This window comes from Propithecus coquereli, unplaced genomic scaffold, assembly GCF_000956105.1.
Source record: "Propithecus coquereli isolate 6110/MARCELLA unplaced genomic scaffold, Pcoq_1.0 Scaffold129, whole genome shotgun sequence".
Classification (NCBI taxonomy): domain Eukaryota; kingdom Metazoa; phylum Chordata; class Mammalia; order Primates; family Indriidae; genus Propithecus; species Propithecus coquereli.
The window spans coordinates 1,777,766-1,783,765 of NW_012137080.1; the positions used below are offsets into that span (position 1 = coordinate 1,777,766).

Genomic DNA, 6,000 nt, shown 5'->3' on the forward strand with positions numbered 1-6,000 from the left:
TTCCTAGAGAATTTTATAAATGTTTTCCAAGGACATTTATCATGCAAGGTTATTCCTCAAAGAAATATCTAAAAAAAAAAAAAAGTTTAGCCATTAAGAACAGAGTGGTGAGAGTGAGACCCTCTGCCTAAGTTTTGGATATTTGGAAAAAAAAAATCCTGATGGGATTGAAGTTGTGAGGTGGGAAATTGATAGAAATTTGTCTTCGTCCATGTGCCTGTGTATGGATATATACATACTGAATGACTACAACATTTACCGGTATAATTGTTTAAAATTTAAGAGAAAACCCCAAATTTTCCAGTATGTGAAAGATGAATTCCAGTTTCTGAGCCTAAACCCTGCTATGACCTGTGGTTTGTAATTTTGTGTATGACCAGCTATTCAGGTAGAAAAACTAATGAGAGCAAACATTTAGGTTAGTTGTTTGGAAGTACTTCTACTATAGAGCGTGAGCCACTGAACTGAGTTTTAAATGGGACTGGACTCTTTCAAAAAGTGCAGGGTAGACAATTATCTTTCTGAGAGAGTAAATTTACAGTTTTTCCTGGGGGAAAAAAAATGACCTTTGGAGGTTCCATCAAACTCTAGGATTCTATCAGCCACCCATCCAGGGCTTGCAACATCGTATGTTTGAATCATCTGTTCTGCTTTTAAAAGGAGCTGCTTTCTGAGGAAGGTTTGTGGCTGTGGGGACATGTGAACGTTGAGAGACAAAGAGAGCGGCGTGAGTGGGGAGGATGGAACCAATCTGTGATTCACAAGTGGGCTTTGTAGTATGGAGATACCCGAAGAACTGAAAGTAGACCTACCATTTGATCCAGCAATCCCGCTACTAGGTGTCTACCCAAAGAAAAAAAATACATTTTATAAAAAAGACACTTGCACTTGAATGTTTATAGCAGCACAATTCACAATCACAAAGATGTGGAATTAACCCAAATGCCCGTCAATACATGAGTGGATTAATAATTATGGTATATGTATACCATGGAGCACTACTCAGCCATAAAAAAAAATGGAAATCTAGTATCTCATGTAACAACCCGGATCGAAGTGGAGGCCATTCTTCTTAGCGAAAGTGTCGCACAAATGGAAAAACAAACACCACACGTACCCAGTACTAAATTAGAACGAATCGACAACACTTATGTGCACATTTGGAAGTAAAATTCAAGGGAAATCAAGTAGTGGGAGGGGAAAGGAAGGGATGGGTAAATTCACACCTAACGGGTACAATGCCCACTACCTGGCTGAAGGGCACACTTACAGCTTCGACTTAAACTATACAAAAGCAAATTATGTCACCAAAACATATGTACCCCGTAAAATTTTGAAACGAAATAAAAAAAAGAAAAAAAAGTGGGCTTTGGAACCTGTAGAGCCTATTAGGTTATTAGGTTAATGATAATACAAACAACTGTTATATACCCAGGCACATGAAGGCATTTGGTGAAGAGGGTGACAGAATGGAAGCCAAAGAGAGAGAGACAGAGGGTCAGGGAGGAGAGGGACGCAGCGCACAGGCGGCGTGGCTGGCGGCTGCACGGTCAGGGGCCTGGTTTTCCAATCTGGCACTCAGCTCCACGAGTCTGTTTATTCAGCTCCAGTATCAGACGTTCCCTTTTCCTGCCCGAAGAAGTCCCCTTTGAAGAACTGCTCTGCTGGGGAGTAGTTTCCCCTTGGATGGGCTAGTCCTGTTTGCAGTCCTAAAAGGAAAAGAACTGGAAATGCCACAAGAATGTTCTTTAAAGCGAGATTCCAGCGCCACGTGAGGGGAGGATGAAATGGCTGTAAAAGATGTATTTCCTGGTTGAGGTGTTTTTTTTTCCCCTCTCAAGTGAATTTAGCGCTGAACAAAGGTGTCACATGAATGCAATCGGGATCAGATGTTCTTGGGTACCTCCAGATCTGTGTGGGCAGGTTGAGGCTGGGGGCGGGAGAGTCCCGGGCAGAGCAGGGGCATTTCAAGCTTCTGTAGGCCTGGGGAGCCACAGCACACCTGCCAGAGGCAGAGAGGATTCAATAGGCCCAGGAACCGAGTCTTGCAGGTCTTTATCTGCAAAGGAATCAGAGGTGGGGACATATCAGAGGACCAGCCTCTACTTTCAAAGCAAAGCAGCTGATGGAAAGTTATCTAGTGAATTGGGGGACAATGTTTGTAATCAAATTGGATAATTCGAAGGTTGAAAATTGGACTTTGGGGTGTAATATTAATTTCTTATATTCCAGGGACACCTTTTTACTTTTTCAAAGGAGTTTTTCATCTAGCCTTCCTGTGAACCCTGTGAAGTAGCTCGGGTAGATGTCAGTCTCCTAAATTTTCCTCTTTGGAAACGGATGTGGCCAAAGAGAAGAGAGATGGTTTCCTAGCTTGCTACTGGCAGGGGCAGAACGCCAACCCAGGCCTCTTGACTCTTGGACCAGGTCTCTTTTCTCTGTGTTCTTGGGACCCGTACAAAGGGACAGTGGGAGTTTCAGTAAAAAGGAAGGGGACATTCTCTATCTCCTCCCAGGCACACAGAAAGTTACTGTGACTTTGAAGCCACTGCTTTGCTGTGCCCAAATGCTCTCTTGGGGACTGGCCTTAGGGAGGAGATTCAAAGGGGAACTTTCAGAGGGTAAGTCTCATATTCTAGTCTCTGCGGCTGCCCATGCCCGTGGTTGGTTTGTTCAGGCTTTACCGGTAGCACATGAAACAGGAGTTCTCCAGAATGAAAAGGGTTCTTTGTTCAATATTGGAGATGAACCTTTTGAGTGAGAGATGATGTCCCTCCACGGTCAGGCAAGAGATGTCCCTTCACGGTCAGGTCTGGTTTTCCAGGAGAGGTGATGGGATACAGACTCCCTCCCTGATTCCTGGCCGAGACTTCTCTGCCTCACATCGACTCTTGGGGCCTAGGAGTAAGGTTCATGCCTCGGAGGGCACCGACGATGTTACTTTATCCAGGAGTAAGAGAGAACCAGAGTTTCCTTCCAGGGAATATGGAGCCTCTTCTAGTTTCTGGTTGAAGGGGGAAACCAGAAGAGATGTCACTTAGGGCTGCTTTTTCCGCTTTGACGCACAGAACCTCATATTTTATCTATTTCTAGAAGCTTGTCTTCCCTCTACACATAGTTGCTTGACATCTGAGCAGTATCTTGTAATTATTTGTATCCTCTAAGGCTTCCTAGTACTTAAAATATCTGATGAATGAACGGGAATCCATTCTCAGACAATCCCTTATCCCAGGGTCTCGAAGCCATTAGCTTAAATCAGAATCACCTGGGAAACAGGCAGGTGTTCTTCGAAATGAGACCTGAGACGACTCTTGCGTGCACCACAGTTCAAGAATTACTGCTTTATCCTTTCTCCCCGCGGCTTTGAAAACTCGTCATCACTTTCAACAGTGCTACATAACCATAAACACGATCCCAGATCTATGCCGTGATTTGTGATTTGTAAGGTTTATTTCACGTTTGTCTGATTTCATCCTGATTTAATAAGAGGCCTGTGATGTGGGTTCTTTCTCTGCCCATTGTACAGAGGAGGAGACAGAGGAGTGACATTCTTTGGATCATATAGCCAGCTTATGGCAGAGCCTGTACCTATCCCATGGCTTCTGAGTCCAGGTGTGGTGTTTTCTTCCCCCACAACACCTGTGGCTCCATACCTTTGTCAGGTGTAGCTGTCCTTTGTGCTGTCGGTGCTATTCCCGATCATGCCTACTGTCCACATAGCTGGGGGCAGTGCCATGCTACATATGTGGACCCAGCGGAAGCTAATGCAGTCTGTATTCCTAATGAAGTAGGGTGAGTGGCTGAGACTAAGGAAGTGTCCTTTCATGCGAACGTTAGAATACAACCTTTTTGTCCATTATCGAATTGGAAAAGCATACCCGGGAACTGGTGAGAGGTGAGGGTCCTTTCAGAGAAGGACAGTCTGTTTGTTTGGTGATGTGTGATGTAAACTGCGTTCTCCTGACTTTTCTTCCCATCTCATTTTACTGGGAATAATGGAGAAGAAATGAGAAACAAGCTGAGACCCTCGAACTTGCTCTGTGACCTGGAGTCCCAGTGATGACCAGACCAGCTCTGTTGTGGGCTGTTTTAGATGTCTGGGAGGTTCGCAGCTAGAGCCAAACAAGGCTCCTGAGGAGGTGGTGTAGACACGTAGAATGCTGTGAAGGTGAGTAGTTTGCATCTCACTCAATTCAAAAGATCAGAATGCTCCAAAGTTCACCTGATGCTCAAGGGAGCATGTAGCCACACTTTCAGCAGCAATTTAGTGGTCGCCAGAGTATTCTGCATGGAACTTTCTGGATGGCTGTTTATTCTTTGATTAATTGCAAAGTACAGACAGCCGTCAGAAACTGAGACTTGTCAGCTGAAAGAGAAGGTGGGCCTGAAACTTCTGCTGGTACCCAATTCTCTTCCACTTAGCTGGGAAAGGACCTCTTCTTTAATCACGGAGTAATAGATGATTGATATGGCTGTACCCTGATTAGAGAAGGTTTCATTTTACTTGTGCATGGTACATGGAATTAGTTAAGGGTTGCACAGGAAAAGAAGTGATGGACTATTGTTCACATTAAATTATAATGACAGGCTTCTAACCACTGTGTATTTATTATGTAAGAAAAGAAAATGTCTGGTAAAATTCTGTATAGGTTAATAACACCTTCATAATATACTCCTTCTTTTCTATTGACTTGAATAGCCCTCCTACTGACTTTTAATGGATTATTAGAGTTAATTACATCAATTGCAATATAATTGATTCTTAAATACTATGTAGAAACCTCATACAATTATGGAAAAACAAAAGTTATCTAGACATCTCAAATCAAAAAAGATTTGGAATTCCTGCACATTTAATTTCTGATAATCACTAGTCAGTTTGGACATTAAGATTGCATGGTGTCTTGTTTTCTCTTTGCTAGGTTTTGACAGAATTGATAGTTTTACAACATTTAACTCAATACGCATGGAAATATAAGATTAGAGCTGTGAGTGCAATTTTTTTTTTCTAAAAAAAGATCACTTCATGGCTTAAAAGCTGAAATGTGTTACCTGCCTAACATTGACAGAAACAAATTCAAGGGAAAATCAAAAGTGGATTTGATGTGGGGTTTTAGAAATCTCTTTTCCACAGGTGTAAAGATTCCTGTAGGTCTTAGGGTTTATTACCTGAGGGCTTTAAAATATGACAAGGGGATGAATTGCCTAAAGGGAAAAAAAATCCCTCACATTTTATTACCTAGATATAGGTGATGTGTTCTAATGTCAAAACCACTGGTTGAAAAGTGGAACATCATTAATATCTGGTATTTGATGTCATACAGATCAAAAGAAATCCCTGTAATAGAGTTGTTTGAATGCAACTTTTTTTCATTTTTTTTACTGATTTTGGGAATCCAATTTGTGGGTATTGACAATTATAAATGTGAGTTTTACCTGATGCAACAGACAGGTCACTGGAATGGTAACCAGCAGACCTTATGTTTTCTGTTACTATTTAGCTCTATGACTTCACCTGTCTAGGCCTTAATGATCTCTTCTGTAAAATGAGAGAGAAAGCCTCTAGGTTCTCTATCTTGAATCTCTTGCCTTTGAACTCTTAGTGCTCTTATTGTCTACAGTAACTTATTTGATTCTTAATATAAGCTTCCTTGTATCAATATGCATGTATCAATATGCCTTATATATGTGTGCCTTATATATATATATGTCTTATCTTCTTATGCTATGTATATATATGTATCTTATCTTCTTAGCTAGGTTATAAGTTTCCAAGGACAAAGACCATGCTATAGACATCTCTGTATCCTCATAACACATGCTCTGGTTTCCTAACACAGAATATGCTATCGTTTTGTTGATCAAGCATCCAATCAAAAGGAAGTGTTTCAATTTTTATCCCCTGGAACTCTTGATATGATATAACAAGCATAATGACAATATATTGCATTTACTATAATAGTTCGATTTTTAAAAGCATTGCAAAATATATTATTTTAT

At 41.4% G+C, this 6,000-nt stretch overlaps 1 long non-coding RNA gene across 1 annotated transcript in view; it reads left to right on the forward strand.

The window, feature by feature from the left end:
- The window catches only part of LOC105805460, a 101,934-nt gene that overhangs the window by 30,546 nt on the left and 65,388 nt on the right, over positions 1–6,000 (forward strand). The window lies entirely within an intron of this gene.